At 43.2% G+C, this 10852-nt stretch overlaps 1 long non-coding RNA gene across 2 annotated transcripts; it reads left to right on the top strand.

Moving 5' to 3' along the window:
- Positions 1 to 549: 549 nt before the first annotated feature.
- LOC130211755 (uncharacterized) lies at positions 550 to 2489 on the top strand. 2 transcript variants are annotated; one of them, XR_008835150.1, is made up of 4 exons: positions 550 to 744; positions 1350 to 1413; positions 1563 to 1665; positions 2229 to 2489. It is a non-coding gene; the product is annotated as an uncharacterized LOC130211755 (long non-coding RNA). The 2 variants fall into 2 exon arrangements; XR_008835147.1 differs by lacking the exon at positions 1350 to 1413 and having other exon boundaries at positions 563 to 744.
- The last annotated feature ends 8363 nt before the right edge of the window (positions 2490 to 10852 follow it).

Genomic DNA, 10852 nt, shown 5'->3' with positions numbered 1-10852 from the left:
GAAATTGGGCTATACAAATAAACTGAATTGAATTGAACTCTTAATATCATGCACAATATTACTTTAGTTTATATTACGCACTGGTCTAGACTCTAATGCACTTTATTTATTTTAATCTTTTAATGTTTGTTATTCTTTGTCTCTGTAATTCACTTTTTGGAGTATTACTGTGTATACACTTTATATGTATTGCTCTTTTTGTATATATTTATTTATTTATACATGTTACTCTATTGTTTTTTCCCTATTCTTTTGTTATCTTTGATTTCTGGCACAAGACTTCTCTTGGGGATTGATAAAGTTCTATCATACCAGGGTGTTCGTGGGGCCTTAAAAAGTCTTAAATTGCTTTTCCTAAAAATAAGGCCTTAAAAAGTCTTAAATTGTCTTAAATTCAGATTGGATTGGTCTTAAATTTTTTGGGTGTCATGTCAACGAATATGAGGCAATCTGTTCCGCCAGGTCCGTATTTTGCTCCGGTCGGCTCTGCGGTGTCTCTGCAAAGCAAAATTGGTAGTGTTGATTTCCCAGTGTCAAATATTTTGAGTTGATCCGTGTTGATTGTGGTGTTCCTTTAGCACTTGCAGTGTTAAAACAGCTCTGGGGGCGGAGTTATTGCGGCGAGTTAAGTGATGCTCTCCTGACCGAGTTACTTGCACATCCGGTTTCAACGCGCTCTTTCTTCTTGAAGTCACGGTGAAGAAAACCCGTGGTCAGGAAGATATTTAGCTGTTATTTCAGAAGGTAAGTACAAATTATATTTACTTATACAGGCTGTTCATCTTCATATGAAATGATGTGTTAACTTCAAGTGTGGTGAGACGTGTTTTATATTTTAGTGAAGCTTGTGACTAATAGCTAACTTAACGTTTGCTAACGTTAGTTGGTTGAAGGGAGGCAAAATAAGCCAGGAAGTGTAACATCAGTCAATATGTATGAACCTGTTCAAACCGGCCGAGCATATTTAATTCCAGGCCAAAATAATAAATAGACTTTTTTTGTTTCAGTAAATTTCTTTAAGAATATTTAACTTAATTATGCCACATTATTTTGCCATCAGAAATTCGACGATCCACCATGACAGGACATAAACGAGAGTTTCCGGTACTTCTGCCTCGAGGGCTAACTTTACTAACGTTAGTTTCGTGGTACTGCTGTGTCGAGGGCTAACGTTAGTTTCGCGGTACTGCTGTGTCGAGGGCTAACGGTAGTTTCGCGGTACTGCTGTGTCGAGGGCTAACGGTAGTTTCGCGGTACTGCTGTGTCGAGGGCTAACGTTAGTTTCGCGGAACTGCTGTCTCGCTGTCTTGCATTTCACGTATGGTTTAATTGGCCGACTTTTATCGCAGGTATATGCTAAACTGCGACAGGGACTAAAGAGGAAAAAGCGAGTGCCTAATTGATACCAAAACGGTAATTATAGACTCCCAACATCTGAGACTAAGGTTCTCACGTTAACTTCGCTATACCCTGTAACTTTAGCCACTTGTTGGACTTAATACATGTTTAATAACTCCTTGCCTAGAGAAAGTTGAACAGCTATCTTTTTCCACTCTGTACAGTTTCTGCAAGATATCACCATGCTGCTGAAGGTGAGATACCAGAGTACCAAGAAGTACATCCGATTACAGCTAGGTTTCACCTATTTGGAATTCATCACTGCAGGTGAGTAACATATTATGTAAAAAACAAATTATTGCTGGTTTAACAACAAATACACAATGTTTAAGTGGCATTGTTCATAGAATTGTCATAGTCCTAATGGGTTTTTATTATTTTACTTTTACTTGGTGCTGTCCGTCTTATGGTGTGAATAGTCTACTTCTTGCTGCAGGCATTTTGTTGGTTCATTTTGACATTCTAAATACAGCAAACATTGACAATTATGTAGCTTCTACCTCTTATTGTTACTTTGTTTAAATTCCATATCTGGATTATCTTGGTTGCTTGGCTACACATTCAAGTCTTGCCACAACTGGAAAACAGGTTGTCTGCCATTGCAGCTATAAAACATCAGTAGATAACTGATGGTGTTTTTAGTTTTCAACTTGCTTCTGAAAGTTATTGTTTTTTGTACAGTAATGGCGACAACACAACATTGTAATACTGCTGTTAAGTCAAAGCATGCAATTTCAGATATGTTATATAGATAATATGGTTGATCAGTCATTATGTGCAGTTAAAACCTGTTTTTTTATCTTTATGTTGTCATGCTTTTCATCCTGTAGTCAAAAACAAATTTGGACTCCATGATGCAGCTGAACTTCACATATTTGATGAAACTGACACCGCAGTGGAGGAAGACATTCTTCTTGAACTGATGGAGTCCAATCCAGACCTTTGCCTGATCGTGCGTGACAGCATTTCAGATGAAGGTAGGTTTCATTATTAAATCTGCATTTTGAAGCCTTTTATGTCCCTAACTGTCTGACTACAGTGACAAATTAGATGAACAAAGAAATAATATTTACGTAAAAGACAGATCAGCATCTAATTGCCCAAAAAGTTTGTAAATGTGTGTTTGGTTGTAATTTTTTCACATTTCAATCGGGTAACTGGATATATTTTAATTTTATTTTGTAATAAAAAAGAAGATGCATCAACAACAATTTAGTGTTAAAAGTACACTGCAATGTGTTATTAAATAACACCAAGAGTGTTAGAAATCAACAACAATTTAGTGTTAAAAATACACTGCAATGTGTTATTAAATAACACCAAGAGTGTTAGAAATCAACAACAATTTAGAGTTAAAAATACACTGCAATGTGTTATTAAATAACACCAAGAGTGTTAGAAATCAACAACAATTTAGTGTTAAAAATACACTTTTGCGTGTCTTTTAACAACACTAGGTGTTAAATATTAACACTATTAATGAGTTAAAATATTAACACTATTCACAAGAGTGTGATGTTCGTACCAACAAATACTATTCTTGACAATCATGGCCGCTACGTCATAGTTTCAGGTGTTTTGCAGGGCATGCCTGTCATTTTGGTTTCCGTTTATGCGCCCAACTTTGATGATGATCAATTCTTCATGAACCTTTTTGCTAAAATCCCGAACGCAGACAATCACCGCATAATCATGGGTGGAGATTTTAACTTGATTCAAGATGTGAATCTCGACAGGTCATCCCTTAAGCTTGGCACTCTCTCAAAATCTGCCAACGCAGTCTCAAATTATGCATCACAATTAGGAATCTCAGACCCTTGGAGATTTAAAAACCCTCAAAGTAAAGCTTTCTCTTTTTTCTCACACGTCCAACACACATTTTCGCGAATAGATTTTTTTCTGCTGGACGACAGCTTGCTACACCTTGCCAGCGCTTGTCAATACCACCCAATAGTTACTTCAGACCACGCTCCTGTATCAATTGACATCCACTTCCCTCTTAGTGTCACTCCCGCCAAGGTTTGGAGGTTCAGTTCCCACCTGCTGTCAGATGACAAGTTTAGGAGCTTTGTTAATTCGCAGATTCGTTTATATATTGAAATTAATGACACTGCTGACGTAAGTTGTGGAACAGTGTGGGAGGCCCTCAAAGCCTATGTTCGTGGGCAGGTTATATCGTATGTTTCCAAACTAAGAAAGGATGAAAGGGTCCGGCTGTCGGTAATTTTGGAAGAACTTTTCCGATTAGATGAAACGTATTCCTCCTCCCCCTCACCGACCTTATATACAAAACGCATATTATTACATTTGGAACATGACCTTTTAATGATGAGTGTAGTCGAGAGACAACTGAGGCAAACTAAGCAGCGCTTTTTTGAACAAGGGAACAAGGCGGGGAGGCTTCTGGCTCAACAGGCTCGGGCAGTTAACGCCTCCAGATTAATCCTCAAAGTAAAGTCGCCCGAAGGCAATTTAGTATCAGATCCGATTGAAATAAACAAGTCTTTCTTCGAATTTTATAATAATTTGTACACTTCTGAATGCCCCACAATTGGCACAATAAACCCAAATCCTCTTGACTCCTTAACTTTCCCCCAAATTGATGTAGTTAACGCAGGCGGAATGGGGGACCCCATCTCCACTTTAGAGATACAGGAAGCCATCAAATCTATGGAAAATGGGAAATCCCCTGGTCTGGATGGCTTCACAGTCGAGTTTTATAAGGCATATTCGTCTCTTTTGGCCCCAATTCTTACAAGGATGTATAACGACTCCCTTAAAGAAGGCAGATTGCCTCAAACCCTGTCCATGGCTTCCATCTCTCTACTATTGAAGAAGGATAAAGATCCTACTCTTTGCGGCAGCTATAGACCAATTTCCCTCCTAAATGTCGATTGTAAAATACTGGCTAAGATTTTGTCCCTCCGCCTCCAACTCGTGATACCTTCTATAGTTCCGCTAGGCCAAACAGGCTTTATAGGAGACACTCTTTCTTCAATACTAGGAGGCTACTTAATGTTATTTTCTCGCCGTCCGATGTCCCGAGTTATAGTTTCACTCGATGCGGAAAAAGCTTTTGATAGGGTGGAGTGGAGCTACCTGTTCTTCATTTTAGAAAAATTCGGCTTTGACTCAAAATTTATTTCCTGGATTAAGCTTTTACGCCCCCTTCTGCATCAGTAAACACAAATGGCATTCAATCGTCTTCCTTCCATCTCCAACGTGGAACACGTCAGGGCTGCCCGCTTTCTCCCTGTTGTTTAATTTATCCATCGAGCCTCTAGCTATATGGCTTAGAGGCCACAATGGGTTTGAGGGCATCACGCTATGGTACAGTTCACAAACTTTCCTTTACGGGATGACCTTCTCTATCGTCTCCAATCCTGCCTCCTCTCTCCTCTATATTGTCAATCCTTGAGCAGTTTGGTCGTTTATCAGGCTACAAATTAAATCTCCATAAGAGTGAACTATTTTTGTGAACCAACTATGAAGACCTCCCCAACCACTTTCCCTTTAATATTGCTTCAGACGGCTTCAGATACTTGGGGTGTCCATCACTAACTCCTTTAAAGATCTTTTTCCCACAGACTTCCAAACACTCTTAGCTAAATGCAAATCTGACCTATCTAGGTGGTCTTCACTTCCCATATCCCTTGCTGGCCGTGACAATCTTATTAAAATGGTAATTCTGCCAAATTCTTATATCTCTTCCAACATATCCCAATTTTCATCAATAAATCCTTTTTCACCAGTCTTGACAGCCAACTAATCGTTCATTTGGGATGGCAAACCGCCCGTCTTAAAAGATCTATTCTTCAGCTCCCAAGTCGGAGGGTGGTTTGGCACTCCCGAGCTTCGCCACTACTACTGGGCCTCTAACATTATCCCACTCCTTTACTGGACTGTCCAAAGATTCCTAACCCCAGCCCACCATGGGTTCACATGGAGATCTCCTCTTCTTCTAGCTCCTTACACTCTGTGATATGCTCCCAACTTCCCATAATGGCGCACAAAATTTCAGCCAACCCAATTGTTACCAGTACCATTAAGATTTGGCTTCAATTCAGAAGACAACACGGCTTACACAGAGCCTCAATCCAAGCTCCGATATTAAATAATCACTTATTTTTTTCCATCCTGCTCGGACCCCACCTTCCAAATGTGGGCTGCCAACGGGCTTGTCACAATCAACAATCTTTACAAAGATGGGGTTTTCTCCGACTTTTCATCCCCGTCAGCCAAGTATCACCTGCCAAACAGTCATCTTTTCCGTTTCTTCCAAATTAGGCATTTTGCTCAAAGCAGTTCCCCCATTTCCCCAACCGCCCCCCTGAATCAGGAATTGACCAGTTTCTCACCCTTGATTGCGACCAAAAAAGGCTGGTATCTACTATCTATGGGAAACTTGCCTCCTTGGACCTAGCCTCTACTACATCTGTAAAAGAGTCTTGGGAGGGTGAGCTGGGTGTAGACATATCTGACATTAAGTGGAGGGACATTCTTCATTTGGTGCAAACCTCATCTATCTGTGCTAGGCACAGTCTAATGCAGTGCAAGGTGCTACACAGGGCTCACTTTACCAATGCTAAACTAGCCAGAATATTCCCTCTTAGAGGCGATGCCTGTAACAGATGCAAGCAGTCTCCTGCCAATCACACACATATGTTTTGGTCATGCCCCAGCCTGAAGGCCTTCTGGTCTAGTATTTTCAATACCCTTGAACAGGCCCTTAACACACCCATACCCTTAACCTCTAACTGCCTTATTCGGCGTCCCCCAACACAGAACATGCCCACCACGACCCAGCGGGTCATCGCCCACAACCCTGCTGGCCAGGCGCTCCATTCTCCTTAAATGGAAGCACGTCTCTCCACCCACACATGACAGGTGGATACAGGACCTATTACAGTGTATTAATCTCGAAAAGATAAGATTTTCACTACAAGGATCCCTGACACTCTTCCACAAGACCTGGACTCCCCTATTACTGCTAATCAATGACCTTCACGATTAACCCTGATGCTGATGAGGTGTGAATGAAATCTGGTGGGAGGGAGACTTTTCAATTCCCTTTCCTTGTCTCCTTAATACACTGATCATTACTCTATTTGCTTTCTCTGTTAGTGCCAGTGCCTTAGGCGGCCGCTTGTTGTTCTGATTACCCATTGCACTGAGCCCATACGGATTACTATAAATAAGGACCATACCGAGCATGCAATTTCATATTTTTGGTCGACTCAGCACCGATTATTTTGGGGTTTCCTTGGCTGAAGATCCACAATCCTCCACATAGACTGGCCTTCAGGAAAGTTAAGGAATGGGAGAGGATTGTAAGGGCAGGTGTAAACTTTCGCAACCTGTTAATGCACCAACAGACTCTTGTAGGATCATTATAGACCACCCTGACTATCCTGATCTACACACGGTACCTTCCTGTCACGATGATTTACAAGAAGCGTTTAACTGCAAGTCTAAAGCCTTGTCGCTACCTCCTCACCGAGATTTTGACTGTCCCATTGATCTCTTACCAGGGGCCCCATTCCCAAGGAGACTTTACTCGATTTCGAGACCTGAGAACAGCAATGGATGAATACATCTCCTCTTCACTCAAATCAGGGATTATCAAGTCCTTCGATCGTCTCCAGCCGGGCGGGATTCTTTGTGGGAAAGAAAGGCGGGTCTCTGAGACCTTATGCATAGACTACAGTCCACTAAATGACATTACGGTGAAGAACCGCTATCCTCTGCCACTCATGTCATCTGCTTTTGAACTGCTTCAAGCGGCCAAGATATTCACCAAGTTGGATTTAAGAAATGCATATCACTTGGTTAGAATAAAACAAGGGATGAGTGGAAGACTGGATTCAACACTCAGAATGGTCACTATGAGTACTTGGTAATGCCTTTTGGACTGTACAATGCACTGACTGTTTTCAAGCTTTTGTGAATGAGGTTTTGCGGGAATTCTTGAATAGTTCAGTGTTTGTGTATCTGGATGACATACCCCAATTTTTTTTCTCCCCAGGCGCTAAATCTCATGTTAACCATGTCCGCCAAGTTTGCAGAAACTACTGGATAATCAGCTATATGTCAAGGCAGAAAGTGCGAGTTCCACACAGAAGAGGTGTCTTTCTTAGGATACATAGTCTCACCTAATCATATCCAAATGGATCCTGCGAAAGTCAGTGCAGTATCCCGATGGCCCACCAGACTCCAGGAAAAAGGTTCAGCAGTTCCTAGGATTTGCTAACTTCTATGGGAAGTTTATTAGGAATTTCAGTTCTGTTGCTGCTCCTCTGCATGTTCTGACTTCTCTAAGGTTCCTTCAAGTGGACCCCAAGGCGGATCTTGCTTTCAAACTTCTCAGAGATAGATTCACATCAGCTCCCATACTCACCATTCCAGATCCCAGCGCCAGTTTATAATGCCGAGGTGGATGCTTCCAATGAGGAATTGGAGGAGTACTGTCTCAACGTTCTGCAGAAGACAACAAGATGCATCCATGTGCTTACCTGTCATGAGTTGACAGCGGCAAGCCGAATATGGCGTGGGAAACAAGGAATTGTTGGCTGTAAAAGCTGCCCTCGGGAATGGAGACACTGGCTAGAGGGTGCAGAGCAACCGTTTTAGTCTGGACAGATCACAAGAATCTAGAATATAAGAAAGGCTAAGCATCTCAAATCCCGTCAGGCCAGGTAGACACTTTTCTTTAGTAGATTCAACTTCACACTCTCTTCGTCGGGTCTCAGAATCAAAAACCCGATGCTTTGTCTCAGTCTTCTGATCCCGAACCACTTGCGGTGGGGCCCAAGACCATCCTTCCACTTAACGGGTGATCGGGCCTTTTCCTGGCAAGTGGAGTCAGGCGTTAAAGAGGCAAATGTCATGAATCCAGCGCCTAGCGAGTGTCCCAACAATCTGCTGTTTGTTCCGAGGCTCTTCACTCCAAGGTCATCCACTGGGCTCACTCATCCTGTGCTTCGTTGCCATCCGGGAGTAGCAAGAACAATGTTCAGGATTCAACAACGTTTCTGGTGGCCATCCATGAAGAAAAATGTGGCCGAGTATGTAGCGGCTTGTCCGGTGTGTGCATGTAATAAGACCTCATCTCAAGTTAAGATGGGCTTGCTCCAGCCGCTGCCGATTCCCCATCGTCCTTGGTCACACATTTCGATGGATTTTGTGACAGGATTTCCCTCATCCAGAAGGCAGACTACAGTTCTAACAGTGGTTGATCGATTTTCAAGATGGCTCACTTCATCCCATTGACCAGCTTCCCTCTGCCAAAGTCACCGCAGAGGTCATGATGAATCAAGTATTCAGGATCCATGGATTCCTAATGACATTGTTTCCGACAGGGGTCCACAATTCATTTCCGCCTTCTGGAAAGAGTTTTGTCGACTCATAGGTGCCACCGTCAGCCTGTCATCAGGATATCACCCTCAGTCAAATGGACGGTCGGGCGTCTGAACCAAGAACTAGAGACTACGCTCGTTGTCTCGTCTCCCGGAACCAGACCACCTGGGTGACCACCTCACATGGGTCGAGGTTGCCCACAATACCCTTCCTCGGCCACAGGTCTCTCTCCATTCCATTGTGTCAATGGTTTCCAGCCTCCACTTTTCCCTAACAACTGAGGAAGAGGTGATGGTTCCATCGGCACATGCCATGATCGAGCGTTGTCGCAGAGTTTGGGCTGGTGCCGCCAGTCTCTTCTCGAAGTTCAGCTCGGATGAAGGCTGTTGCGGACGTTCATCGCAGGGTCGCTCCCTCCTACAGTCCAGGCCAAAAGGTTTGGCTCTCTACCAAAGACTTACCACTCCATGTCGCCTCAAAGAAACTGGCTCCGAGATTTGTGGGTCCGTTTCCAGTATCAGAGTCATCAGCGTCAGTGCGCTTGCAGCTCCCCAGGACCTTGAGAGTGCACCCAACGTTTCACGTTAGTAAAATCAAGCGGTGTGTGAGCACACTTGTTCCGCCTCAAGCCCCTCCACCGCCCCAGTTCTTTGAAGGGGTGGCGTTTACAAAGTCCGTAAGCTACTGGAGGTCCGTATGGGAGGGCAAGCAATTCCTGGTAGACTGGAAGGGTTCTGGTCCTGAGGCTAGAAGCTGGATAGCTGCTTCATTTATAAGTGAACAAGACTCTTATCCACGACTTTTACAATCAGCCTGGGCCATCAGGAGTTGGCCCTAGAGAGAGTACTGTTGTGCACCGACAGATATGCTAGAGAGGTTCATGTCATTTATGTTGGCTTTCTCTCATTCCAGGCTTCCTGATTGTTTTCACCTGTCATCACACCTGTCTCCTATGCTCATCAGTGTGAGCCGCGCGCCTGATTGGTCCCACCTGTGTCTTGTTACCATGTGCTTAAATTCCCCTGTCTCCCAGTGTTCCTTGTCAGTTCGTCTGGTCTTTTGCCATGATCAGGTCGGGTTATGTTGTGCTCTTGAAAAGTTTTTGATCCCTCACTACGTGAGCGCTTTCATTTTGTTCACTGCAGAACCGAAGAATAAAGTACTTACAAATACTTTATCTCTGTCTCCCGGGTCGTGCAATTGGGTCCTACTTCCTAAGTGTCTGAGTTCGTAACAGAAGCCATCAAATCTATGCAAAATGGGAAATCCCCTGGTCTGGATGGCTTCACAGTCGAGTTTTATAAGGCATATTCGTCTCTTTTGGCCCCAATTCTTACAAGGATGTATAACGACTCCCTTAAAGAAGGCAGATTGCCTCAAACCCTGTCCATGGCTTCCATCTCTCTACTATTGAAGAAGGATAAAGATCCTACTCTTTGCGGCAGCTATAGACCAATTTCCCTCCTAAATGTCGATTGTAAAATACTGGCTAAGATTTTGTCCCTCCGCCTCCAACTCGTGATACCTTCTATAGTTCCGCTAGACCAAACAGGCTTTATGATAGGGAGACACTCTTTCTTCAATACTAGGAGGCTACTTAATGTTATTTTCTCGCCTTCGTCCGATGTCCCCGAAGTCATAGTTTCACTCGATGCGGAAAAAGCTTTTGATAGGGTGGAGTGGAGCTACCTGTTCTTCATTTTAGAAAAATTCGGCTTTGACTCAAAATTTATTTCCTGGATTAAGCTTTTATACGCCTCCCCTTCTGCATCAGTAAACACAAATGGCATTCAATCGTCTTCCTTCCATCTCCAACGTGGAACACGTCAGGGCTGCCCGCTTTCTCCCCTGTTGTTTAATTTATCCATCGAGCCTCTAGCTATATGGCTTAGAGGCCACAATGGGTTTGAGGGCATCACTCGCTATGGTACAGTTCACAAACTTTCCCTTTACGCGGATGACCTTCTCCTATCGTCTCAATCCTGCCTCCTCTCTCCTCCTATATTGTCAATCCTTGAGCAGTTTGGTCGTTTATCAGGCTACAAATTAAATCTCCATAAGAGTGAACTATTTTTTGTGAACCAACTGGCGAAGACAC

The sequence above is a fragment of the Pseudoliparis swirei genome, chromosome 3 (assembly GCF_029220125.1).
Source record: "Pseudoliparis swirei isolate HS2019 ecotype Mariana Trench chromosome 3, NWPU_hadal_v1, whole genome shotgun sequence".
Lineage (NCBI taxonomy): Eukaryota > Metazoa > Chordata > Actinopteri > Perciformes > Liparidae > Pseudoliparis > Pseudoliparis swirei.
The sequence above is the reverse complement of the archived record's forward strand: the minus strand, read 5'-3'. Positions and strand labels throughout refer to the sequence as shown.